The sequence below is a fragment of the Pseudophryne corroboree genome, chromosome 6 (genome assembly GCF_028390025.1).
Source record: "Pseudophryne corroboree isolate aPseCor3 chromosome 6, aPseCor3.hap2, whole genome shotgun sequence".
Taxonomy (NCBI): domain Eukaryota; kingdom Metazoa; phylum Chordata; class Amphibia; order Anura; family Myobatrachidae; genus Pseudophryne; species Pseudophryne corroboree.
This window is the reverse complement of record NC_086449.1, coordinates 177,178,647-177,192,159: the sequence shown is the minus strand read 5'-3', so window position 1 is coordinate 177,192,159 and position 13,513 is coordinate 177,178,647.

The window sequence follows — 13,513 nt, the reverse complement described above, 5'->3', positions numbered from 1 at the left end:
CCAGTCCAGTTCTTGGCCTCGAAGTACATGTCCAGTGACTTTGCTGGGACACAATTTACTGAAGCTTATCCAAGTGAGAATACAGTACACCCCAGCAGAAGTTGAGTTTTCCAGCAACTTATCAAAGTAGATACAGAACCATTTAGAAGCAAGCTGGAACAGAAGTTCAGTATTGGCTCATTCCTGCAGTACCAGTTGTGGAAGAAAGTAAGCCATACTGCTAAACCAATATACCCCAAGGAGGGGCTACATCACCAAGTGATTTATCCAAAAGACACACTGCTAACACAGTATGTGAGTGACCTGCTGCTTGCCACCACCTCTGAAAGAAGTACCAAGAAGAGACAGTGTCCTTATTGCAGTTTCTGGAAGAACAAGACTGCAGAGCCTTAGAAGGAGAAATTGCAGTTAGCAAAGCAAGAGCTAATCTTCCTAGGACACTCAAGGTACCCAACATCTAACAGAAGAGAGAAAGAAATTCATACTGCAAGCTAAGATGCCAACTAGTGTCAAGCAAGTCAGATGATCATTCCTGGGCCTAGTAGGACACTGCAGGAAATGGATACCTCTAGCATCAGTCTACATGCAAGCATTGTATGACAACACTGAAAGGGAGGAGGGTCCATATCTTACACAGCAGCAGATGAATGAAGCAATTGAACAATTGAAAGCAGCAGTTGCCTCATCACAAGCCCTAGAACTACCTGACTATAGAAGAAGGAGGCCTTACATAGAAGTCCTTACGCAAACTTATGGACTGAGGCAAAGACCAGTGGCCTATCACTCAAGCAAGCCTGATAACATTACTCAAGGAGCACCTACCGGCATCAGAGCAGTAGCAGCAGCAACAGTCCTAGAAGAGGACAAGAGCACAAACACAGTGCTAAATCGGCAGTCCTAGAAGAGGACAAGAGCACAGGCATAGTGCTGAATCATGAACGTATCATCCAGGTACCACATGCAGGTACAGAGAAGCTTCAACAAGCAAGAACCAAACACCTGTCAGCAGCAAATCTAAGTAGCACTGCTAAAGTGCAACAAGTAACCATCAGAAGATGTACTACCCTCAACCCAGCAACCCTTTTCCAGGATTAATCAATAAAGGTGTTGAATCTCAAGATTCAAAAGGAGGGAAAAACAGATTATCTACTGATGAATCAGAAAGCAAGAAGGTGATCATAAGGACCAGGAAGGTGGTCCAGAAGAGCAAGATAGAAACAGATCATCATGGATGCAGGACCAGAGGGATGGTCCAGAAGAGGAAGAGAATAATTTTGTTAATCAAAATTTTTCCTTTTCCTTGTGTGGCGTTAATGGAACAAGAAACTCCACTTGCCTTATGTTACAGACACAGCCCTACCCAATGCTTAGTATGAGCTATATGTGGATGGATCAAGGTACTATGAGGATGGAAATCCTTATACAGGATATGCAGTGACCACTGAACATGAAGTTGGGGATTCAGGATCCTTACCATCCCAGCACAAGAATGTGGGCCAGATATGGAAAAGCAGAGGCTTCAAGAAGGCAAGTGGCAAAGACATACAACATGCTTCACTGATCAGACACCAGTTTAGAGCTCTGCAAGGGCCACAGAAAAGGTTGCTACGTAGTAGCAGATTGCGGTATTTATTTCATTGAAGAAATAATGTAGTACAAAATGTATGATTTGGGAATACAACAGGCAATCCATGTATCACCCACAGGTTAGTGAGTGGGTCACCGAAACAGGGGTGTATCTAGGGGTCTGAGCGCCCCTGGCAAAGTAAGGAACTGGCGCCTCTCACCTCCCACACCTAGGGACACAGAGGGGGGAGTTACAGATAGGCTGAGGTTAGGGACACTGAGGAGAGAATTACAGGGAGGGTGCAGGTAGGGACAATGAGTTGGAGGGCTTACAGGGAGGCTGAGGTCAGGGACACTGAGGGGCAATTACAGGGAGGGTGTGGGCAGGGTCACTGAGGAGGAATTACAGGAGTGTGCGGGCAGGGACGCTGAGGGGGAATTATGGGGAGGGTACGGGCAGGGACACTGAGGTGGAATTACAGGAGGGTGTGGGCAGAGACACTGAGGGGGGAGTCACAGGGAGGCTGAGGTCAGGGACACTAAGGGGGAATTACAGTGAGGGTTCGGGTAGGGAAAATGAGAGGGAGGGGCTACAGGGAGGCTGAGATCAAGGACACTGAGAGAGAATTAAAGGAGTGTGCGGGCAGGGACACTGAGGGGGGAGTCACAGGGAGGCTGAGGGAGGATTACAGGGAGGGTGCAGGCAGGGACACTGAGGAGGAATTACGAGGAGGGTGCGGGCACGGACACTGAGGAGGAATTTACGGGGAGGGTGCAGGCAGGGAGACTGAGGGAATTACAAGGAGTGTGCAGGCAGGGACACTGAGGGGGAATTACGGTTAGGGTGTGGGTAGGGACACTGAGAGGGAATTACGGGGAGGGTGCGGGCAGGTATACTGAGGGGAAATTATGGGAAGGGTGCGGGCAGGGACACTGAGAGGGAATTACAGGAGTGTATGGGCAGGGTCACTGAGGGGGCAGTTACAGGTATGGTGCGGGTAGGAACACTGAGGGGGAATTACAAGGAGGATATGGACAAGGACACCGACGAAAAAACCCTCTCTAGGTGTGATGGCACTACATGTTGCAGCATATTTAGTTGACAAGGTGTGCTGGGACTTGTAGTCTCAACACAGCTGGACAGGCAGTCACTGGTCTAGATACCTGTCTTTGTAAGCTGTGATCCAGACTGCCAGGATAGACCATGCAGTGCAGCTACGGTACCACAGAAAATGTACAAGTATGCTCATGCTGCACTGCTGACTGGTGCTGATTGTAGTGGCTGGAGTTTGGTGACAGACCGCGTGGGACCAATGAGAAGGGGAATGGATGAGGAAGAGGAAGTGACTTTCCCCTCCCCATACCTGGAAGTGCCCTGCTCCCCGGCTATATTCACCAGGGCCGTAACTACGTGTGTGCCAAGTGGGCTTGGCACACAGCGCAGTTGCCCTGACGGCGCACGGCCAGCGGCATGTAATGAGTCAAATTGACTCATTACATGCCACCTCTGCTGTGTGCGCCGTGCGCCGCGCTGTGGAGGGAGAAGAGGACCAGCGCCGGGCAGCGGAGAAGGAGGAGGAGGGAGCGGGAGCAGGGAGCCGCAGCAGCGCTATGTCATTGGTAGTAAGCGCCGCTGCAGCATCCCCCTCTCCTTCTGTATTGGCTGCCCGGCGCTGCTGTGGATGCTGGGATGCGGTTCCTCCATCCCAGCATCCACAGCAGCGCCGGGCAGCCAATACGGAAGGAGAGGGGGATGCTGCAGCGGCGCTTACTACCAATGACATAGCGCTGCTGCGGCTCCCTACTCCCCCTCCCTCCTCCTCCTTCTCACCTCACTGCCTGCACCGAGGGAGCTGCACGAGGAGCCCGACTGCCAGCAGGGAGATGGTAAGTATATCTCTCTTTCTCTCTCTCTCTCTCTCTCTCTCTCTCTCAGGGGGTCACCGTCTGCCGCAATGTGTAAAAAGGGGGATGGCTGCCGCAATGTGTAAAAAGGTGGATGGCTGCCGCAATGTGTAAAAAGGGGGCACTGGCTGTAAAAAGGGGGACTGGCTGCCGCAATGTGTAAAAAGGGGGCCTGGCTGCCGCAATGTGTAAAAAGGGGTCCTGGCTGCCGCAATGTGTAAAAAGGGGGATGGCTGCCGCAATGTGTAAAAAGGGGGGACTGGCTGTAAAAAGGGGGACTGGCTGCCGCAATGTGTAAAAAGGGGGCCTTGCTGCAGCAATGTGTTAAAAGGGGGATGGCTGCCGCAATGTATAAAAAGGGGGGACTGGCTGTAAAAAGGGGGACTGGCTGCCGCAATGTGTAAAAAGGGGGCCTGGCTGCCACAATGTGTAAAAAGGGGGCCTGGCTGCCGCAATGTGTAAAAAGGGGGACTGGCTGCCACAATGTGTAAAAAGGGGGCCTGGCTGCCGCAATGTGTGAAAAGGGGGATGGCTGCCGCAATGTGTAAAAAGGGGGACTGGCTGTAAAAAGGGGGACTGGCTGCCTCAATGTGTAAAAAGGGGGCCTGGCTGCCGCAATGTGTAAAAAGGGGTCCTGGCTGCCAGAATGTGTAAAAAGGGGGACTGGCTGCTGCAATGTGTAAAAAGGGGGCCTGGCTGCCGCAATGTGTAAAAAGGGGGCCTGGCTGCCGCAATGTGTAAAAAGGGGGACTGGCTGCCGCAATGTGTAAAAAGGGGGACTGGCTGCCGCAATGTGTAAAGAGGGGGCCTGGCTGCCGCAATGTGTAAAAAGGGGGACTGGATGCCGCAATGTGTAAAAAGGGGGCCTGGCTGCCGCAATGTGTAATAAGGGGGCCTGGCTGCCGCAATGTGTAAAAAGGGGGATGGCTGCCGCAATGTGTAAAAAGGGGGACTGGCTGTAAAAAGGGGGACTGGCTGCCGCAATGTGTAAAAAGGGGGACTGGCTGCCGCAATGTGTAAAAAGGGGGCCTGGCTGCCGCAATGTGTAAAAAGGGGGCCTGGCTGTTGCAATGTGTAAAAAGGGGGATGGCTGCCACAATGTGTAAAAAGGGGGACTGGCTGTAAAAAGGGGGCCTGGCTGCCGCAATGTGTAAAAAGGGGGCCTGGCTGCCGCAATGTGTAAAAAGGGGGACTGGCTGCCGCAATGTGTAAAAAGGGGGCCTGGCTGCCGGAATGTGTAAAAAGGGGGCCTGGCTGCCGCAATGTGTAAAAAGGGGGACTAGCTGCCGCAATGTGAAAAAGGGGGACTGGCTGCCGCAATGTGTAAAAAGGGTGCCTGGCTGCCGCAATGTGTAAAAAGGGGGACTGGCTGCCGCAATGTGTAAAAAGGGGGACTGTCTGCTGTAATGTGTAAAAAGGGGGACGCTGTCTGCTGTAATGTATAAAAGGGGCTCTACCTGGTGTAGTGGCGCTACTGTGCAGCGTAATTTGAATAATGTAGACTACTGTGCACCGTAGTATGAATTGCTATTATTTTGTGGTCACGCCCCTTCCCCGTGAAGCCACGCCCCTATAAATTTTTCGCGCCCCTACGGCGCGCACTGCCCCTATCTTACATGGGGGGGGCGCCACTGTCGTTTCTTGCACACAGCGCTAAAATGCCTAGTTACGGCACTGATATTCACCATCATTGTGACTGTAGTCACAGAGAGTGTCAGAGTGCAATATGCTTCTGAGAGTCCGGCAGTGGATGAGCACTGCTAAGGGATGTACTCAGTGAGAACTACTATGTCATTCTACCCTGTGGCGCGGGTGGCACTGCTGGGTGGTGCCCCCTCCTTGGCCGGCGCCCCTGGCAAGTGCCATCCTGGCCAATAGGAAGATACACCCCTGCATCAAAACCAGAAAGGGATGCTAAAGTGTTAATTTTTAGTACCAGTTAATAGTAGAACCATATTCAGTAAAACCATAGGTTATTCACCTTATGAAATATTGTTTGGCAGCATACCTAAGATAGGATGTTATTAACCACAAGAGTTACAGCATAAATATGGTAATTTGACTGCATATGTTAAAAAAGTCTTAGTGAAGAAACTGACACCTCTTTATTTTCTAGTTTTTTGCCTCTCTCCCAGATTCAGGAGCAGATCTGAATCCCCACAAGCTTTAACCAGTTGATCGGGTGTATCTGGAAAGAGACGTGAGAGAGTCACTTGAGCCCAGATTTGATGGTCCATATCGAGTGTTGCTGACCACGCCCACTTCTGTGTCAATTAAGGAAAGAGAAACTTGGGTTCCCCTGCAACTTTGCTCAAGTTAAGTTTGAACAATGAAATACATAAACGTGCTGAGGCCAATTGGGTCTAAACTAGACAGACCACTATGGGTCATTATATTGGAAACCTCAGTACTTATGGTAATCATAATATACTCTATATCCCTCACAGGAGAGGGGAGGGAAACTGGCATGCCCGCCAATCCAAAGTTACATACCAGTGTTTAGTATATAAGAAGTGTGGGATCAGAGCCACTAGATCTTGTGTTAGTCAAATTAAAGTAAAGATCATGAAATCTCTAGAATTTCAAAGAGACCAGTTAATTAAGAAATGCTGGGCTCACGTGGGCCCACATTTGAAAAAGGAGGGGAATGGACATCTGTCCCCACTACAAATAAGCGTATAAGGGTTTTAATTTTCTTTGAAGCGAATACATACTACTGAATAGAGTGTGACATTTTTTAGAATATGTATGAAAAGAACTCCAAAAATGAGTTGCATGTTTATTACTAATGAAACAGATAGTGTGCAAGAAGTGGTTCAGAGAAAAGTCCTGCTTAAACCCAGCTAATTGGTTTAGCGGGATCAAAGAGTAGAATGTTAAAATAGTGATGTTTTTATTAGAAATTGTTGGCTTAGCAATTTTCATATATCTGTGTTTTAAGATGCTATTTTGTTTCCTTTTCCTTTAAGCTTGAAAGAAATCTGTAAACTCAAAGATGTGAAACCTCCAAGTTTAAGAAACTACAGAAGAGCTTGGCAAGAAGGAGCCGTGAGCAGTCTACGTTAATAGATATGATGTGAACGGTTATTTACCTTCCGTGGGATAGAGTGACAAGCACGATCCTATGGGAATATAGCCTTTAGCACCATTATAGCTAGACTGTTTGCCTAGACTCTTGTAGGTAGAGTTTGTGTAATGCCTTTAGCTCAACTGTAATGTCATATTATTATGAAAGGAGGGACTGAGAGAGATGTATTGAGCTTAAGCAGCTATCAGCCATTTTGTTAAGTAGCAGCCATGATGTAGTGAATAAGAAGTATGCTCTGTTAAGAAATCATAAGAATGCTGACATTTCACAGTTAGTACGTTCTGTGAGAAGCAAGGTCGTAGCTATAGTCTTGAAAATATGTTATTAGAAGGTTTCTCTTGTGTTTAGACTTCTTGTGAAGGACACGAAGGAGGGTGTCAGCTAGAGAGGAGTTCTGGGAAGGGATGCATTATTGTTTTAATATGTGACATGTATCAAGTGTTCATGCAAGTATCTTTTTGCTATATAACGCCCTGCTGATTAAACGAGCTTCAGTCTCATCTTGCCGACAAAACCCTGTGTTTTGTCTGCTTTCTGAGATTCCCAATCGATTGGTGAACAAACGGTAACGAACAGACAATTGAAGGGACTTGATAGGAGGAGGCTTTTCTCCAACATCTGTATCCGGTCTCTAGGTCTACCACACTTAGGTCGACATGGTTTCTAGGTCGACATGACAAAAGGTCGACATGAGTTTTTCACCATGTTTCACTTTTTTGAACTTTTTCATACATTACGATCCACGTGGACTAGAATTGTCAATGGTAACCTTGCCCAAAGCATAGCAAATGAAGCTAGCCATGCAAGGGGGCACGGTGCACTACTTACGGTTCCCGGTCACTCTATGAAGATACAGACACCCAAAAATAACAAAACACCATGTCGACCTTGTGTCAACTCAACCTTGCTCATGTCGACCTAATGCTTCTGTCAACCTATTTAGGTGTTGACTTAGTTACTGCCGACCAATAGTGATCGACCTAGACACTGTCAACCTAAGTGAGGTCGACCCTATGAACCACACCCCATACACATATCAGCTCTGAGACATTTTAAAGTATTTTTGGTGGATGGTTGTCTGTCACTGTAGTAGCTATAGGATTTTTACTATGTACTATTTTTTGTTTCTGCTTTATTGGCTCGGTATATACTTAATATAATTTTCATTATCATTATTTTATATATTTTTATCCATTCTTTTTGTGCTCTCTCCTTGGTTTTATTTATTTTTTCTGTTGTTGGGGTTGGCTATCCCTTGTGTATGAGAGAGCAGCATTGAAATTGGGTCGAAGTACCCTGTGTATAGGGGCATTATGTGTAAAAGGCCGTTAATAATGTGTGGCATATGTGTAAGGGTCATTACTGTGTGGCAATATGTGTATAAGGGCATTACTAATGTGTGGCAATATGTCTATAGGGACATTACTTATGTGTGGCATTATGTGCATAAGGTGCAATACTGTGTTATGTAACATGTAAAAAGGGCACTTCTGTGTGGTATAATGTGAATAAGGAATAATACGGTGTGGTGTAATGTGAATAAGAGGCACTACTGTGGAGAGTAACGTGCATATTGTAAAGGGGTACTACTATGTGACATAACCTGAATACTGGACACTAACGTGTGATATAATGTAAATAAGTTTGCACTACTGTGTGACATAATTTGAACTGGGGGTACTATTGTGTGTCCACGCCCCTTCCCAGCAAGAACATGCCTCTCTTTCAGGGTGCACGCTGAAGGCACATGGTATTCCCATTTAAAATATATGGGGTGAGGCACCAATGCTCTTACTGGCACAGGGCACCAAAGTGAGGACTGCCATGGGTGAGGGGAGATGGTGCTGGTAAATGGGTGCAGGGTCAGAGGAACTAGCGGCAGTGCTAGGGGGCACCTGTCAAAATCTTGCCTAGGGCATCAAATTGGTTAGGACCGGCTCTGCTCCTACCTCCCGCCTACTGAGACACACGGACCATGCATTTGATATTCCACCAGGAAGGAGGCAGCGGAGCTGTACTGCTGACCAAGGGAAGCATGTCCTGCTACTCGGACTGGCTGTATGGAGGGGTGGACCCCAGGACAGCAATGGGGGGCCCAGAGTGTGCGTCCTTCTTGCCCACAAGGAAACAGCTCAGTGAGAGCCTGGTCCTGCTGCTGGTGTCACTGCTTGAGATCAGGCTTTTTCTGCAGAGAAACACCAAGGAAAGCTAGGGGACAGGGGCCTGCCAGCAGATGCTGCATGTCCGGATAGCCTGGGCAAGAACCTGCTGCTGGTGGTGCTCTGCCTGACGTTTGGAGCAGAGGTCATCTTTAAATTTGCCATCAAAACTGTCATATATATACCTGTTGAACCCCTTTCATCCAGTCACCTAATAATACAGTAATGATGCACCCACACATATGGTTAGCATGTCACCCACTGTCGCAGTGTTCTGGGAAGCTAGGGGCACCAAACTGAATTTATATCTTGCCCCCCCAACCTAAAAATGTTCTTACAGAGATGATTCAATGCTGCGTCTTCTGACACAGAAATGGAGAAGCTGCAGAATACGCCTCCTGTGACACTAGTATATTTCACAAAGCAGCTGCATCCAAAGACATAACAGCTGTACGAACTGTATCATCCCTTGTTAAATTGCAGTACTAGTGATATGTGGTCAGGGTAGGCAGATCCTCACTTGTGATACTTCATTATACTCCTGGGTTTTGACAATAAAAATTATTATAATAATACAAACAAGATATTTATAACTTCTAAATAACATTTTTGCATTTTGCGTTATTCATATTTCTTTATTTTAATCATTTTTATAGTCAAAACTCACCACCATATCATATACAGTATGTGTGTGTTAATTAGAGATGTACACCAGACCATTTTTGTTTGTCTTGGTTATGGTTCTAATTCACTGCCAGGTTTTAGGTTTGCAACAATGCTTTGGTTTTGGTTATGTATTTGTTTCAACAATTGCCAAAAAAAGCTATAATCAAATAATTTGGGGCTTTTTTTGTTCCCACAGTATTATTAACCCCAATAACACTAATTTCCAGTCATTTCCAGTCAGTTTTGACAATGGTGGCCAATCCCGGGATCGGGATCGGCGGGATCCAGGGATTTACACCTAAAATTGGCCGGAATTCAATCCTGGGATTGGAGCTTCCAATCCCAGGGAGTTCGAGAATAGACAACCCCTTTTATTTTCAATGCTGGGCAGCATTGACCCTCTTCAGCAGGCTCAGACGTTGCCCGTCTCTCTCCTCCCCTGTCCTTGGCTGTGCGCACTGCGTAGCATGACATGATGTCAGAGGTCATACTGCGTAGCCTGATGTCAGCAGCATGCGCCGCCCAGACTATCAACACCTCACAGCACCGCAGTCCTCTGTAAGTGGACCCACTATACCACCCACCTGAATAGAGCCCCGCCTTGGGTTTTCTCGCCAGGCTCAGATTCCAAAATGAGGCTCCATCAGCAACCTAATGTCAGATCTTGCCGGTTTTGGATTCGATTTAAGTCCCTGCAGCAGTGATTTAGGTGCAATTTAACACCAGAGAGCTGTGTGCTGCTGACCTATTGTGCTGCTGACCTATCTGCCCATCCGCTCCAGTGTTGCTAAGCTGACCTACCTGTCCAGTGTCCATCTACTCCAGTGCTGCTGATTTGACCTATCTGTCCAGTGTCCATCCACTCCAATGCTGTTGCGCTGACCTTTCTGTCCAGTGTTCATCCACTCCAGTGCTGCTGAGCTGACCTATCTGTCCAGTGTCCATTCATTCCACAGCTGCTGAGCTGACCTATCTGTCCACTACAGTCCCCTCAGGATCCGTAGTGTTGTTAATATTTGCTGAGCTGGATTACAGTATAGGCAGTTAGCAAGTCATTGTTTATTTTTTTTATAGTGCAGGAACTTAGTTACATTTATTGTCTAAGTGTGCCACACTGGTGCTGCTGCATAAACCTAAGTGTCACACTACTGTTGGATTTCTTGTTGCTGCCCGCAGTGCATTTGCAGCCCAGCACTAATATATTTTTTTGTACAACTGGTGTGTGGTGTAGGTGTCATACCCCACTGCATTTACTTAAATGTAAGCAATGTGAGTCAACAGTCATTCTGGGAGAAATTTTCAAATAAATAAATTCTATAGTTAGTTGTTTGTTTTTTGTACAACTTGTGTATGCTGTACCCCACTGCATTGTTCACTTCACATAAATATAAGCACTGTACGCCCACAGTGTGACTTGTGAAAAAAGTTTGAATAAATATGTAAATACTAACTTTTTTTGCAACTTGAATGTGCTGTAGGTGCTGTGCCCCATTGCATTCACTTCACATAAATATAAGCACTGTGAGTCCACAGTGTGAGTTATCATTTGTGAAAACGTTTCAAATAAATTGCTACTACTTTTTTGTTTGTTTTTTTACAACTTGGGTTACTATAGTTGCTATACCCCCTGCATTCAATATGGATCATGATCAGTTGATAGAAGAGCAGGAGCAGCAACCAAGTAATAGTGCAGAGGCTGCTGCCAGTCATGACAGTACTACAATATCTAGTATAGGTGGTCCAGGGGGCAAAATGTGTAGCAGAGGTGTCACATTAAAAACTGACAAATCACTTCCCCCAAAAAAGAACACTAAGGCTGAAGAACAAACTATGTGTTCATAAATCCCTGAGGAGAGTCTAGGGTTTTCCATGTTACCTATGTGTGAGTCTGACATTTCTCAGACTGTACTCGTAGAGAAGCCTCTTTTTTTATCCTTCCATTATTTGTGCACCATCTGCAAATGTGGGGATGAGCAGTAAAGATGGTGGTGATGATGATGATGATGATGATGGCATAATAGAAATTGAGGTTGCTACTATAGAAGTGGAACAGAATGAGGGTGATATTTGTGTACTATCTGATGCTACTGAGGATGATGAGGATGTTAATGATGTTGTTTGCTTAAGTCAGCTACCAGTGGCAGCATTTCTTGCCCATGATAAAAAGAAAGCAATTGTGATGCCTGGGCATAAAACCAAAAAGCCACCACTTGGTGGAGGGATTATTTTAACAAAAATCCTGCCAATGTTTGCGACGGCAACTCCATTGGAGAGGTAGGGATGTTAATCATCTAGGAACCTCCTCCATGTTAAGTCATCTTCGGTGAGTTCATGAAATTTATTTTATAAAATTAAAATCATTTGTTGTAATTAACACCCTCATCATCAACCTTCTCATTAGTAATGAGAGGTAATATCCTTCCAAATAATTGGTTTGTGGGGGCCCAAACAAACTAAGCACTTCAGCCAAAGAAGTGGCAGTTTATGTTGCTGAAGTGCTTGGTTTGTTAAACTGTGCATGTCCTTTTTATTTACAACATAAGCATGGGTGGGAGGGCCATAGAACAATTCCACCTTGCACCACTTTTCTTTTAGTTATGGCTTCTACTGTAGCTGCCTCAAGCCCATCATTAACAACACCGTTAGCTGCCCATTGGCAGTTTATTTTGTGGGGGCCCAAACAAACAAAGCACTTCTGTCACAAAAGTGGCAGTCCTTGCCACTGAAGTGCTTGTTTGGTTAAACTGTGCATGTCCATTTTAGTTTTTTTAAAAAGATTATTTTGCAGAAAATGTGGAGAAAAGTCCACAACAGAAGACCAGAATGATTGATTGAGAGCTGTAGCATTTTATATCAACTGCGAGAAAAGGTAATAAACATAGAATGTTCAATACAGCCCCCAATGCTCCCATCAATTACAAATTTCAAATCAATGAAATTAACTTGCAAATCAATCCTTACTTCCTTCTGATCTAGTTCTTAATTAATGAAAACATTCTTGGTTACTCTCTATGGGGTCGTATAGTTTATGAATCTGCCATCCTGTCTACCACTGCACTGCCACTCTGTTTCCCAGAAGTGTCATGTTTAAAGTTGAATAACCACGTGTTTGTGCCACCCACTGCTGTCGCTTCATTTAGCCAGCTAGCTCAGTGCAACCTTTTTATACTGGATGAAAACAATATTGTGAGCTGTGAGATGGTCAAATTTGACTGGAAATTACTGAAAATGAATGCTATTGAGGTTAATAATACTGTAGGAACAAAAACCAGGCACAAATTGTGTTATTTTAGCTGTTTGTATCATTTTTTTTAAAACTATACAGATTTAAGATCCAAAACCAGTGAGGTGGTTTTGGCAAAAGCAAAACTTGACGATAAATTAGAACCAAAACACGTGGGTTAATGCACATCTCTAATGGCAATAAATAAAAAATACTGTACAACACGCCACTTAAAAAAATATATTGAGTCAATTGTGATTCTCAGGTAAGATATAGACCAAAGAGAAATAACTGTTAGGGTACATGGGCAATGTTACTATCAATGCATAAGATAGCTTGACATCATGAAGAATTGGTTATCTCTGCTTATCCTCTTCTTCCTTATTGATGAATCCTCTGAGGTCAGGAGTTAGTATTGAATTAAAGTCTGAAGTTGGGTTGAACTTGAGATACTTTGAAAATGCAGCAAATAAAACGAGGAAGTCAACAGATCCATGAAATATTCTAATAGCAAATGTTATGGAGTAGTAATAGAAACATAAGCCATATTTTAGATATTATGAATTAATGTGGCTTAAAGGATTTATATCTAAACTAATAAAATACATGCAAAAGAAGCCTTCACACAATAATACAAATATAAAATAAACAAAAGCTCTGGAAAATAAACTGTGATATTTAAATGGGCTGCCTACAGTATGTGTGAAATTCAATTTTGCAAAGCACACATACAGTACTGTATGTGTATACAGTGGCAGTTCTTGATGTGGGCAAGCAGGGCTACCACCCGGGGCACTGCCACCTCAGGGCACAGCCGCAGTCACCCTGCCAGCACCTGCTTGCCTGCCTGCCACCATTTACAATTGGAGAGCAGAGATGAAGGAGACTGGTTACTCTGCGCTGTCC